Here is a 15,251-nt window from a genome sequence, read left to right on the forward strand (position 1 = left end):
CTGTGCTCCGCAACAGGAGAGGCCACAACAGTGAGAGGCCCGCGTACCGCAAAAAATAAATAAATAAATAAATAAAGTAGCTAAGATCAAGTAAGAATTGAAGGCCAAGTGAGTAAATAACCAAGTTAATGGAAATTATCAAAGAAATAGATATGTTTATTATGAATGCACTAGTTAAGATGTTTATTGACCAGAGCAGTAAGGATGTGTTTTTAATCTGTGATAAGGACAAGTGTTGAAATCCATCCAAGCCACAAACACGATTTGGAGGGTCCGTGTGGAATATAAAACTCTGAAGTCTAGAGCTCATATCCTATATGGCTTTTTTGCTAATAAACATTGGTCTCATGTCTGTTACTTAACAGCCTAATTGCAGCACGTTGGCAAAAGTGCCCTCTTTCACTGCTGATGGGGGAGGGGGTGGGATTTTCTGTGAAAGAGGTTAAAAGGAGAAATCATGAAACTAACTTTTTTTCATGAGATGCTCCAAAATAATCAGATACATTTGTATTTGAGTCAGATAAGCAATTTCTGAGAAACCTTTTTTTGATGATCAACCTCGGCAGTGCAACCCTGAACAATTCACCTTGCCTCTCTGAGCTTCAGTGTCCTCACCAGGAAGGGGAATAATAATAGTCCTACTCGCTTTATTGTGCTGTTGTGAGGATTAATGAGTTAAAACTTCTAAAGCTCTTAGGACAATTCAACGTGAGTTTTAACTTGAATTCCACCCATTGCTAACTCTGTTATCTTGGGCAAAATAGTTATATCTTTTTTTTTCTCCTCATTGTCCTCATCTGTAAAATGGGAATGAAAGCATTGATCAGCATTTGGGGGATTAAGCAAAATGATATATGTAAATCACTTAACAGAGTACCTGGCAGAAATTTTAAAAATCATTGTTAACTAAAGTCCATCGTTTATTCAGATTTCCTTAGTTTTTACCTGATGTCCTTTTCCTGTTTCAGGATCCCATCCAGAACACCATGATACATTTAGTTGTCATCTCTCCTGAGGATCCTCTAAAATGTGACAATTTTTCGGACTTGACATAACCTTGACAATTCTGAGGAGTGCTGATCATTTTTGCGGAATGTCCCTCACTTGGGGTTTTTCCTATGTTTTTGTTATGACTAGAAAAACCCTAGCTGAAGGACATTCAACAAAATGATCAGTACTCCTCAAAATTGGTAAGTTGCCATTTTCATCGCGTCATATATATCAGGGGCATGTGCTGTCAACGTGACTTACCACTGTCGATGTTGACCTTGATCACCTGGCTGAGGTGATGTTTGTCCTGTTTCTGCACTTCAGAGTTACTCTTTTCACCCACACGGCCCCCTCCCCACACCTGTCATACTACACTCCTTGGAAGGAACCACACCTAGGGGCAGGGAGCTGCCTTCTACCTCCTTGAGGGTGTGTATCTATTGACACATGAATTATTCCAAGTTCTTCTGCACAGCAGATTTGTTTAGTCTCCCCCATTTACTTATTTACTCAGTCATTTCTTTATATCAGTATAAACTCATGAGTGTTTATTTTATACTTCAGATTATAATCTTATACCATGTTATTTATTGTTCCAGTTTTGGCCATTGGTAGGTCTTTTGGGAATATTAGGAATATTGTCTCCTGTTTTCCTTTGATATGCCCCCATCATTGTGTTTTTGGCTTTTTTGTTTTGCTTTGTTTTTTTCCTTCCTCCCTCCCTTCCTTCCTTTCTTCCTCTCTTCCTTCCTCTTCCTTCCTTCGGTCCTTCCTTCCTTCCTCCCTCCCTCTTTACTCCCTCCCTTCCCCCCTCCCTCTTTCCTTCCTTCCTTCCTTCGTCCCTCCCTCCCTCCCTCTTTACTCCCTCCCTTCCCCCCTCCCTCTTTCCTTCCTTCCTTCCTCCCTCCCTCTTTACTCCCTCCCTCCCTCCCTCTTTCCTTCCTTCCTTCCTCCCTCCCTCCCTCTTTACTCCCTCCCTCCCTCCCTCTTTCCTTCCTTCCTCCCTCCCTCCCTCTTTACTCCCTCCCTCCCTCCCTCCCTCTTTCCTTCCTTCCTTCCTCCCTCCCTCCCTCTTTACTCCCTCGCTCCCTTCCTCCCTCCCTCCCTCCCTCTTTCCTTCCTTCCTTCCTTCCTCTTCCTTCCTTCCTCCCTCCCTCCCTCTTTACTCCCTCCCTCCCTCCCTCTTTCCTTCCTTCCTTCCTTCCTCTTCCTTCCTTCCTTCCTCCCTCCCTCCCTCTTTACTCCCTCCCTCTTTCCTTCCTTCCTCTTCCTTCCTTCCTCCCTCCCTCTTTACTCCCTCCCTCCCTCCCTCTTTCCTTCCTTCCTCTTCCTTCCTTCCTCCCTCCCTCTTTACTCCCTCCCTCCCTCCCTCTTTCCTTCCTTCCTTCCTCCCTTCCTCCCTCCCTCTTTACTCCCTCCCTTCCCCCTCCCTCTTTCCTTCCTTCCTCTCTTCCTTCCTCTTCCTTCCTTCCTTCCTTCCTCCCTCCCTCCCTCTTTACTCCCTCCCTTCCCCCCTCCCTCTTTCCTTACTTCCTCCTCTTTTCCTCCTTCCATCCTCCCTCCCTCCCTCTTTCCTTCCCTCCTTCCTTCCTTCGCATCCCCTTCACACTCATCTTGAATATTCCCTGCCCCATTTCTACAATCTGCCATTTCTCCAAAGAGCCCTGGTTCCATTTACTGGGAAACAGTGTTAGAAACTAAGATCTGGGCACTGGGGCTTGCAGAAATTTCCTGCTCAACAAATATTAGTTTCCCTCCCTGCTGTGGAAGTTAGGTGTGTAGAGTAGTGAGCACCCTTGTGCCAACAGGTCCTCCTCCATTGCTCATCGGGTCCTAGCTGGTGAGCCTCGCTCACTGGGGCCCACTGGACAGTGTCAGCCCAGCTGGTCAAGTCAGTGGGTTTCATTCAGCTCAATCCAGGTCAGACTCTGTGCCGGGCTAAGCGCTGTGAGACCCATCTCTGCCCTCATGGAACCCAACCCTCTAGAATCCAAGAGGGGACAGTATTGTAAAAGTGCCATAGAACATTAGAACAGAGAAAAGCTACTGCGATCGAAGGGCATTGGAGGCTTCGTATACACGATTGGGCTTGAGCTGGGTTCATTCCGGATGGGGAGACTGGAAGGAAAGATGTGCAAGTGTGAACAGATGTCTTTTAGTGCCTGAGAAGAGGCCTGGAGTTAAGGAAGGACTTTAGCTTTGGGTTCATTTCAGATATGAAACAGGGTTTGTTGTTCTTGGTGGGATGAAGGAAATGGGCTTCAGCCAAGGATGTGTTGGAGCCAGCTTGCACCGGTTCTCACGAGGAATATTGAGCACAAGCTGGCATCATGTTGCTAGCTTGAAGTCAGTCATGGTGGGAGCGTTTACAGAAATCTGCAAACGCTACAAACCAGGGCTCCTCTCTTCCCTCCGGCTGGTTATTAAACATTTCCCTGTTTACCAATGGCTTTAGCTATCTAAAACTCTGGTATATACCCTTGCCCTGAATTTATTTTTTTCCTCCAGCAGTTTTTTGTTCCTATGTACACATTTCCCTTCAGTGCTTTGAATTCTCTGACAGGAACTGTCAAAAAAAAAATGGTTACAATAGAGATGTGTGCCCTTGAACAAAAATTGCATTTTATATCACGTTGGCTGAAACTCTGATAGTCAGAAAATGTTGTGGTTAGTTGGGATATTTGGGACCCTCTAATGGCCATTCTGGATAACCGAGTTAGAAAATGACCTAGCCTTCCTCCTTGTTTCGGATAGGAGAAGATCCGTCATCACCTGAGGGTGGTCGTCAATGTCGTATACAAGCAACGTGGCTGTAGGACTTTCCTCCTTCCTTATGGTTGGGTCGACTTGAAAGAATCTTCCTATTTCTTATCAAGAATATGGGAAGAAGTGGTATCATCTTCCTTCAGTTGAGAAGCCATGACTCAGCATCATCCTGCTTGTAGTAGGTAATGCAGCCCTCTATTAGCTTGACTTCTGCAAGGATGTAAGGATACCTGAGTAATCCCTGGAAGAGTGCTATGCAAATACAGACAGTTTTCATGAGGTCACCTCTTGTGCATGGTCTATGGTATTGAGCGTTGTGCAGAATTAGACTCAGAGAAGCTTACGTTTCAAGAGAGTCAACTAAAAGTGGTCAGACACCTGTGACCAAGGAGAGGTGGGGTTAGGGAGGCCAACTTCTCTTATCATAGCTGGAGATTGTAGGTTTTCACTGTCATCCTAAAAGACAGAGTGGTGGGCTTCCCTGGTGGTGCAGTGGTTGAGAGTCCGCCTGCCGATACAGGGGACACGGGTTCGTGCCCCGGTCGGGGAGGATCCCACGTGCCGCAGAGCGGCTGGGCCCGTGAGCCATGGCCGCTGAGCCTGCACGTCCGGAGCCTGTGCTCCGCAATGGGAGAGGCCACAGTGGTGAGAGGCCCGCGTACCGCAAAAAAAAAAAAAAAAAGACAGAGTGACTTTGCCTTACTTACAGGGACTTCTTTTACTTTCTTTGCTCTTTCCCATGCCCCTCCATCGAGTAGGTCAACTTTCCTTTTATTCTTACCTGTCATTGACTCTACTCTGGATTCACGGTCATCTTGAATCTCTGAGGTTGTAGCATTCAGAAGAGAATAGTGCAGGTATTCTGGCCGTATAACAGATCTTAGGTGCCGAGTTCACTCTGAGTCAGAGTTACCGAAAGTGGGGTCAGGCTGTTTGCAGCCACTCAAAAGCCAATAAAGAGTCAAGGTTGGTGGAAAGGAAAGTTTGCTTTATTTCGGAGGCCAGCAACCGGGGTGGGGGGCGGGGCTGGATTCGTGTCCAAAAGGCCGACTGTCGACCCTGCCCTTGACAGTCAGTGGGCAAGAGCTTTTAAAGGATAGTTTCAGGGGTGTGTAAGCAGAAGGAGGGAGCTGATCAGCGTCATCATGATTGTTTTAAGTACAGTTAATCTTCAGTTCCAGGGTTGGTCTGTTCCATTTCCTTGAGGCCAGTTCTTGGAATGGTGGCAGCTTATGTCATGGCTACAGGCTGGTCATCATGTAGTTAAACTTCTTCCACCTGGTGGGGTTTCAGTATCTACAAAACAGCTCAAAGGATATGGCTCAGAATATTATCTGTAGCCCTTGAGGAGGAACTAAAGGTCTTTGACTTTGCTTAACGACTGAACTATTATTATTTGGTCCTATTTGACTGTTTGCCTTTGCTTCTGCATTTTCTCACTTCTCTGATTAAACTTATTCTTTGGCTAAAGTTTTTCAACAGACAAAAGGCAGGCGGAGGACATAGGGGAGGGAAGGACCGTTGGGTCCTGCCCTGTTTCAATAGGAGCCTTCATATTCTCTTCTAGACCAAATGATCCCTAGATGTGGAGGCTGTCAAATTGTAATTTTCAAGCCTGGTCGAAATTCCTCAGCTGCCTCCTGTAAACGAGCCCTCTCATCATGGCTGACTTGGACCTCCTTGGGATAATCTGGTCCAAAGAGATCACCTGAAAATCTCCCTTAAAGGGCCGAGTGATCATGACGAGGCTCTTCTTTTTTTAAAATCGTGGTAAAATAGACATAAAATGAAATGTATTATTATTTTGTTTATTTTTATACAGCAGATTCTTATTAGTCATCAATTAAAATTTATTATTTTTTAGTGTACAGTTCACTGACATTAAGTACATTCACATTGTTGTGCAGCCATCTGCACCATCCATCTGCAGAATTCTTTCCATCCTCCCAGGCTCAAGCTCTGTACCCGTGAAGCACGAACTCCCCACATTACCTCTCCTCTGAGCCCCAGCAGCTGTTCTACTTTCTGTCTATGAATTTGATGACTCTAGGTACCTCATATGTAAGTGGAATCATACAGTGTATGTCCCTTTGTGACTGGTGTATCTCACGTAACATAATGTCCTCGAGGTTCATCCATTTGTAGCATGCATCAGAATTTCCTTCTTTTTTAAGGCCACATAATATTCCATTGTGTGTACAGACCACATTTTGTTCATTCACACTGGAGTGTTTCCACCTTTTGGTTTTTGTGAATAAGGCTGTTGTGAACATGGATGTATAAATGTATGTTCAAGTTCTTGCTTTCAGTTCTGTTGGGTGTGTACCTGGAAGTGGGATTGCTGGATCATATGGTAATTCTATATTTAATTTTTTAAGGGACCATCATACTGTTTTCCACAGTAGCTGTATCTGCATTATTTTGTGTTCCCACCAGTAATGCACAAGCGTTGCAGTTTCTCCACATCTTGGCCAGTGAGTGTTGTTTTCTGGTTTTCTTTGTTTGTTTGTTGTTTTTATAATAGCCATCCTAAGAGGTGTGAAGTGGTATCTCATTATGGTTTTGATTTGCCTTTCCTTCATGATTAGTGATGCTAAGCATTGTTTCATATGTTTGTCGCCCATTTGTGTATCTTCTTTGGAGAAACGTCAGTTCAAGTCCTTTGCCTGTCTTTCATCAGGTGGTTTGTTTCTTGCCCTTGCACAGGTGTCTCCCTGCTTGCCTAGATAGGGCACTGCTTCAGGAGACTATGAGCACTTACGCAGGGTTCTCTGGGGCAGCCTATTCCCTTTGCGAGTGTGTCATGCAGAGATAAATGCACAGGGACTTGCCACTCTGGAAAACTCCATCTGACATTGAAAGATTTGCCCTTCCTGCTTATTGTGAAGGAAGTTCAATGGTGAATGCTGCAGAAATAAGCCAGTCACTGTTTTTGCATAGCGTGTGATATTGTCATCTGACTTTTTTTTTTTTTTTTTTTTTTTTGTGGTATGCGGGCCTCTCACTGTTGTGGCCTCTCCCGCTGCGGAGCACAGGCTCCGGACGCGCAGGCTCAGCGGCCATGGCTCACGGGCCCAGCCGCTCCGCGGCATGTGGGATCTTCCCGGACCGGGGCACGAACCCATGTCCCCTGCCTCGGCAGGCGGACTCTCAACCACTGTGCCACCAGGGAAGCCCTGACTTTTTAATAAGTAAAAATAAAATCTCTTTTGGGGAAAAGGAGGAAACAGAGACTCTGTCTTTTATGTTCCCAGTGTAACGATATTCTAGACCAGGGGTTGACAAACTCTGGCCCATGGGCCATATCCCATTTCCATCTGTTTTTATAAATAAAGTTTTATTGGCACACAGCCATGCCCATATCTATAGTATTGTCTATGGCTGCTTTTGTGGTACAGTGGCAGAGCTGAGTGGTCTTGACAGGTTGTCAGACCCTCAAAGGCTAAAACATTTGCTGTTTGGCCCTTTACCAGAAAAGTTTGCTAGCCCTGGACTATTCTGGACATTTAAGAGGTACCATTTTTAATTTTTTTTTTAAACCAACTGGGATTCCTGTTTTTTTTTTTTTTTAAGAGGTACCATTTTTAAAACAGCATAGTGATGTTGATGGCTAACCGTTCACTCTATACTGGAGCAGTTTGAGAGCTGTAAAGCTCACAATAGCTATAAGATAGTATGGCTTTTGAGAATTTACTGAATTCCAACTTTGTGTCCAGAACTGTGCTCTTTAATTAAGCCTTTTTTTTGTGTGTGTGTGGTACGCAGGCCTCTCACTGTTGCGGCCTCTCCCGTTGCGGAGCACAGGCTCCGGACGCGCAGGCTCCGCGGCCACGGCTCACGGCACGTGGGATCTTCCCGGACCGGGGCACGAACCCGCGTCCCCTGCATCGGCAGGCGGACTCTCAACCACTACGCCACCAGGGAAGCCCAAGCCTTTGTTTTTGATTGGGGCAGTAACTTGCGCATCCCGCATCACCAGGGCTGCTTGCCCAACGTGACTGAGATGTTTCTAACAGAGGCGGCACTTTTTAAAGTCATAGTGTCTGACACTTGCCTTTCCCCTGTGATAGTCCCTATTGATACTGAACCTTGGTGAAGTAGCTCTGATCTTTAGCTGCAGTGAGAAGAGTTAGACTGCTGGCACATGGCCCTGAAGTGTAGAACACAGAAAACTTGCTGCTTTCACCCTAAAAATAGCATCCTGCTTCTTTTACCCCTCCCTCCAAGCCAGAGGTGCAGCCTTGCTAAGGCAGTGATGGCCAGTTTTGGAATTCAGAGGTACTGTTGGTTTACTGATTTTGTTCTGCCTTCTCTTGAACCTTTTGGCCGTTCATGCAATGAACTTACGCTGATTGCTAGAAGAATGGTGAAGGTGTATGGGTGCTGACTCTGAGGGGTTTATACAGTGGCTTTGGCAATTCAAGAATATTAAATTTGAACGATTGTATATAAAACCCTTTGAGATCATTGGAAATTCTAGACCTGCACACACACACACACTCATACTCACCCACGAACACAGACACCCAGGAAATCATAAAGCCAGAAGTGACATCTACCTGAAGTGACATCTGCATCTACCTGTGTCACTTTCTCACACAGAGTGGCAGGGTAACCATTTTGTACAATCCAAATAGGATCTCAATAATGGATGAATCTGGTGAGACCCAGTAATGGATGAATCTGGTGAAGTGTCACATTTTGCTGTAGATACAATATTTATCTAAAGGCAAAATAGGGTCCCTATCCTATTTCATAGAGTCTTACTGCCCTGACTGTTCGTGAAGTGATGGGCGTTGGTGGTAATAGTGCCGATCTGTTGAAAACTTTGTAGCCATTTTCCTTTACTTTTTGAGAAGGAAGCTGACTTCTTTTTTCCCCCTGTAATCTACTAATCAGTATTTCTCTTCCAGATCTGGTTCTCTAACCTGTAGTGATTTTAATTACTCCCCTTGGATACCACTCCCCAAATACTCTCTCCTCCTTAAGTTACAGGCCTTAATGTTGAACGTGGTCTGGTGAGAATCCCTTTGCAAATGATTTTCTTCAGTTGATATGAGGACAGTATTTCCTTATTTTTGTATTTGTATGTTTTTACTCCCTATGAACAGATATCTACTGAGTTTCGTGGTGTCTAGTTACAATCATCTTTTCAATTGGTAGACAAGTTTTGGAATTCAGATATTGCCCTTAGAACAACTCTGGGGGTCATTCGTGCACTCAGTAAGCATGCCTTCTTATTTATGGTCTGATGAGAATTCAGTAATTTCTGCCTATTTTGATTGTCTACTATATATGCCAGGGCTAGATGTTGGGAATACAGAAATAAATGACATAAATTCCTTGCTCTCAGAGCTGGGCCACAACTGAGTGGAGGAGATGCATACCCACAAAAATTTACAATGGAATTTGATTGTAGAGATGTGTACAACATGCAGTATTAAGTCTGGGGAATTTGTAAGCTTACTTAAGTCTTTCTATTGAGTTAGACTGTGGACAAATGTATCAAATGAGAAACACATCAATAATATTTATTTACTCTGAGGTAGTAAATGGAAACGTTGAATGAAATAAAGTGCATTTATCATAACCAACGGCATGCAGCGAGGCCACTGCCCTTGTGCCACTATTGTTCCTGCACATTCTTTGTGTTTGGGTCATTAACATTGCATTTAGGTCAGATGAGAGTATGTTCCATCTACCACGCTTTGAGAGCTGAAGTAAAGTGCTGGTGGAGATAATTGAAGATCATCTCTGTGCTGTTGATTGCATGCTTGTGGCTCATAATCAGAATGATGCGAAGTAATTGTTCGAGTGACTTGCCGAGGCTACATTTTGTGTCACTGCAACTGTCAGCACTTTGGTCCTGCTGCTCTGCCTGAAGCATGCTTGCCCAGCACCTGTTGGATGGCTAAAGCATGACCTGTCACTCAAAGTTGTGGGTGACTTTCATTCTAACATCCTCACTTGCTGCCCCTGTATATTTTATAACCTGAAAAAGAAATACCTGCTTATGTAGTGGAAGCAAGTGCTGTCTTTTGTGTTTGACAGAATGCTATGTACTGGGACTTTCATGTAGGTATCCACATGCTCATTGCCACGGTGCTCATCTCTTTTCTCTTTGGCCTTGAAACCCAGACAAACCTCGCTTCGAATTCTTGCCTTGTCACCTCCTGGTTATATGACCTTGGCTAGGTCACTTGTCTTGAACCTTGTTTTCGTTACTTGCACAATGGGACTGATAGAACCTGTTTTACGGAGATTTTGTGAGGATTAGAGATAATAGATAAAAACTTGTCAGCATAGTTAGCCACCCACTTAGTGTAGTAGGTAATATTAAGGAATCCAGTGCTTACTTAGGATGACATTTTACAATGGCAAGACAGAATTTTCCAAAGTCAGTAGTCCAAAAATATATTGTAAGTGTGGAATGGAGAGTTATCAGTCCAGTTTTCCTGGCTAGGTCAATTTACCAGACACACACAATGAGATGGGGATGTTAGAATCTAAACCATCATTTTCCATGGCTGGGTCTGCTATACAGAATGTGCTCCGGGCCATCCCATGTACGTCATCAAGGGATGCAAAAGCAAATTTGAAAGCAGATTTAAGAATGTGTATCATTAGGTTTCCCTGCATAAAAGAGACGTTATATAGCACACAGCACAGCCTGACCATGTGGTTCTCTCTCATGGAGAAAGCAGTGACCACAAGAGAGCGAAGCAAAGCAAAAATTCTGTCCCTGGTTAGATCTAGGAACATCTCACAGACTCCTGAATTGTACCATAAAAAGAGATCTGTTAAAAGTAGCTCAGTCCATATTCCTTGATACAGTAAAGTCCCTAGTGGAAGTTGTTGAAGAGATGCTTTCTCTGATTGCATCCAGTGCTAAGATTTAAGGTCTGAGTTCTTACCTCCCAATGTTGATTCTATTCCTCATGGTCAAAATAGAACTGTAGAAATCTCTTCTAAGAGCATGAGCCCCACCACAAATTGTCACTTTCTTTAAAAATTGCGTAAGCTGGACAAGGCATGAACTTTTTTTGGAAGGTAGCACGTGGAGGAGTTATCAACCGGTTTCACAAATCAAACTCCATGTTTCTCCACTTTTGTTCTCTCCAGGATTTTCCACTGGTATCTGATTTGGCATTTCTCTGCTGCCACAGTATGTCCCGTCTTTCTTTCTCTGCTGCTCCCTGGCAATCCCCCACCTCCTGCCTGCTAGTAGGAGCAGTGCTGGCAATACTTTCAAGGGTTACATTCATAACTGGAGGAAGAATTCGCTCTAAACATTTTGCCGATTGTGGGGATACATTCACTTCCGTAGCCTCCCCTCAAAAGTAGTATTTTCCTGAAATGATGCTAGTCAGTCACAGTTATAGGTATGACACAATTTTCTCAATCGAGGACAACGATGTGTCTGTCATACGACTCAATTAAGCTGTATCACATATGTTTTTACCAAACCAACCGTTCTCTTTGAGAAGGAAGTTAGATTAGAAATGTTGTTGAGACTACATAAGCATTCCAGCTCTTGATATCTTCTAAATATGGTAAATTCTGATTTTTAAAAAATTTTCAAGCTCATATAGCATGATTATAATTTTTAGGTTCACTCAAGGGTTTACAATTTTCAGTTTACTTTTCTCTGTATCATTAAGTCACTCCACCATAATCAGACTGAAAAACAGGGACACTTCTTGCACTTCAGACTTATCATTTCACACTTGAAATAGGCATTTCTATCCACCAGTAGCCCTAGTCTTTAAAATTTTGTCCCCTTTCAATATACTGGATACTCACTGAATATTGTGATTTGTGATATTATTGTTCTGTGGTATATGTACTAGTTTGTATTCTTCTCAGCTACACGTACTCAAACCAAAACAATTTTCTGTTATGACTTCTGATATGTCTTTAAAAATATTTATTTATTTATTTATTTGTTTATTTTGGCTGCGCCGGGTCTTAGTTGTGGCATGCGGGATCTAGTTCCCCAACCAGGGATCCCTGCATTGGGAGCTCAGAGTCTTACCCACTGGACCACCAGGGAAGTCCCCAAGACTTCTGATATTTATACAAGCTGCCTTTCTTCCTTTTTTTTTTTTTAACATCTTTATTGGAGTTTAATTGCTTTACAATGGCATGTTAGTTTCTGCTTTATAACAAAGTGAATCAGCTGTATATATACATATGTCCCCATATCTCTTCCCTCTTGCGTCTCCCTCCCTCCCACCCTACCTATCCCACCCCTCTAGGTGGTAACAACAAGCTGTCTTTCTGACTCTTAACGAAAATATAGAAGTAAAAGAACCCCACACTACCCCAGGTGTAGTCATTTCTCACAAATGTGGGACGCTGATAGATTCGATAAATTCAGCACATATGCGTTTAGTGGTTCGTTCTTTCAGCGCGATACTCTTGGCAGCTCTTAAACAATTACGATGGAGATGGATTTATTCATGTTAAAAGAGGTTTACAGTATAACAGGTAAAATATCATTAGACTGCAGAACAATACGAATGCTATCATAGAATGTTATGAATAAATTGTATGTATGTATATAATTTTATTTATGTAAGTATATGCATAATATACTCTGTACACTTGAGCATAGGAGAGAGCCTGGAGCCGTAGAAGCCAAAACGTGCAAAGTGATTATTAGTGGGACTTTTGCTGATTTGTATTATTTGGGGGTTTTTCCTCCCTTATCTGTATTATCTAAGTGTTCACAGTAAATGGTTTTACTTTGTTCTCATTTTTCTCACCTCATTTTGGTGGGTGGAGAAAGGGAACACAAGCTCCCACATCTTTGATAAATCATGAAATTATAAAAAAGCCGTGCTCTGTCTTGTCGGTTGTCACAGATCTGTAGACGTGTTGTGCCACACGGCGTGAAAGCGTTTTCTTTTTATTGAGTCTCTCCTGCATGCCAAGCACCGCACTAAGAACCTGAAACACGATGTGAAGTCGGTATTATTGCCACCATCATGCAAATGAGGAAAGGGTTCTGAGAGTTTATGTTACTTGCGTCACACAGCTGGTGGGTGACGGAGCTGAGACTCAGGCTCAGATCTGACTCTCAGATCAGCGTTTGGGGTCTTGGTGAATCTCACTGTAGACCTCTTGTCTGCCTTGAGGATGAAAAGGTTAATGTACGCGAGTGGATTATAAAGCGTTGCTTTCAAAAGAAGGTGCTCAGAGGCTTTACCAGCGTGGACCATCTTTCACCGCTTGCGGTGTTTCCCTGCAGTGTTTTCAGTTAGAGTGTAAACTTCTCAAGGCAGGATCACGTGGTCTCAGTAGCCCTTAATTCTCCTCTCACAGGCTGGCGGTAGGGTAGGTGAGCTTCTCCCTGGGACTCTGCAGAAGATTGCCTAGAAGATTCTGAGACGCTGGGTCTGGGAATCTCTGGCCAGTGGACACATCCTGAGGAGGAGACTCTGCCTACAGCCCTAGAGGCCTCATTGCTCTTTTCCTTTTAGGGAAAAGGAAGGAAAAGCCTTCTTAGAGCCGGAGGCTGAATCCCCCATGCTCTGGGATTGTGTGAAATTTGCTAGTCTCGGGAGCTAGACTAGCACTGCCTCGCCCCCTGCTGAACCTGCAAAGGCATCTTTAAAGCAGTCTCTGGAATTTTTTAAAAACTTGGATCTTGAGTGTAGTCCCTTATGTGATGCCGATTAAACGGTCCGTGGCTGTCACACTGCCTTATCTCCCTTTGTCTTCCAGGCTTCCTCTTCCAGTATGCACATCATCTCGGTTCTTTCCCACACTTTATCTCAGACACTGTGGCTTCCTCATGGGATTACTCCGTCCGCCTGATATGTGGCCCCCAGTGCCTCTCTGCCAGTCCACGTTCCCGTAGGAGCTTGATTATGGATCCCCTTGGGATCGTGGACTTCAGTGGGGGATGCATGGAGTTGTGGGTGCCCCATTTTGGGAGAAGGCAAAGTGACATGAAGGGATGCTCTGGTTACTATGAAGACTTTTCATTTAGCTCCACTGTGGAGGTGCAGACACGACATTTTTAAAGATCCGCCTAAAAAATGATTTCCCAGGCACCACAGTATATGTGGCGTATATATTGTACGGTCAGGCCATTCAAGATGGCTGTTCCCTTGCTCTCTGCATCCCGTGCTCGACCAGGCTCGGCTTCACTCACATGACTATCCAATGCTCCTAATTATAGGCCTTAATCAGTAACTGCCTACATGCTTGCCCCCGCCCTAGCTGCTGGTTTCCCTGGTAACTGATGAGCCCACCTGGCCTCAATTCCCCCTATAAATGGTAGCCTCCCTCCGCCCTGAGGAGCTAGGAGTATCGCCATGTCCCGCTCACCGTGGGCCGTACACAGTGGGGTGTCTCTCCAGGTTTTTTGTGTAGGACCCCCTTGCCCAGTAAATCAGTTGTCTCTGTCGCCGTCTGTGGGCTCTTCCTTCCCTCTGGAGGCTGGGTAACTACAAGGCTTGCAGATCTCCGGTGTTACGGCGCTCCTTTGTCAAAGGTTCACGCACCTCGAGATAAGAGAATCATGCATGTGATTATTTTCTACATATTAATTGTTCAAAGCTCCGTCTTTAAAATTCAAGTAGTCAGCCAAGCAGTGGGCCGTCCACGTTCGTCAGACATTAATTGTGCACCTAGTAAGTATCAGAGGGCCAGGCGCTGGGATTTCTTACCTCTCCGGCCTGCATACCTGTGCTGATTTATGGGATGGATTTAATGTTTTATTTAATTAACTTATTTATTTTTTGCGGTACGCGGGCCTCTCAATATTGTGGCCTCTCCCGTTGCGGAGCACAGGCTCCGGACGCGCACGCTCAGCGGCCATGGCTCACGGGCCCAGCCGCTCCGCGGCATGTGGGATCCTCCCAGCCTGGGGCACGAACCCGTCTCCCCTGCATCGGCAGACGGACTTTCAACCACTGCGCCACCAGGGGAGCCCTAATGTTTTATTTTTAATCTCTTTCTCTTTCAGTTTTCCAAAGAAATTAGTCCGTTTTCTGGGTGAAGAGAAACCAATCTGTTTTCACAGGGTGAGTAATCCTTTGACTCCTTTATATATATATTTTTGCTCACGTTACTTAGTAAGCACTCATTCTCTGGGAGTTTTCTCCTACCTGGAACCAAGAGACTCTGTACTCATTACATTTCCTCTTCCCTTTGGAGGGGAGGGTTTCCCCTGGTGTTTTTCTGCCATTTCTTTTGGCTGTTCACAGGTTTTGTCTCTTCTGAGTTGTTACCACCGTTACTATTACCTTGCTCAGCTTGCAGAGGGGATGAGATAGGAAGTTTCTTTTTTTTTCCCCCAGTGGCTGATGATGCACAGAAACACGGCTGTGGGCAAGGAGAACCCATTCGTTTTGTTCATGTGACATACTGTTTTGTTTTAACACCACGACAGAGAATCATAAGATGTGAGCACTAGATGGGATGTTATAGCTCATCTAGCAAAGCCCCTGTGTACAGATGGGACAGCTGAGGCCCTGAGGGCT

At 44.5% G+C, this 15,251-nt stretch overlaps 1 protein-coding gene across 4 annotated transcripts in view; it reads left to right on the forward strand.

The window, feature by feature from the left end:
* The window catches only part of ATXN1 (ataxin 1), a 414,991-nt gene that overhangs the window by 204,752 nt on the left and 194,988 nt on the right, over positions 1 to 15,251 (forward strand). For 3 of the 4 annotated variants that reach the window (XM_081245982.1, XM_081245984.1, XM_081245983.1), the window contains one exon: positions 14,735 to 14,792. The gene's annotated coding sequence lies outside the window, so the exon portion shown is untranslated. Of the gene's footprint in view, positions 1 to 3,851; positions 3,939 to 14,734; positions 14,793 to 15,251 lie in introns of those variants that run through there. The other variant, XM_081245985.1, reaches the window with a different exon arrangement.

This window comes from Mesoplodon bidens, assembly GCF_964165515.1.
Source record: "Mesoplodon bidens genome assembly, chromosome: 10".
NCBI lineage: Eukaryota > Metazoa > Chordata > Mammalia > Artiodactyla > Ziphiidae > Mesoplodon > Mesoplodon bidens.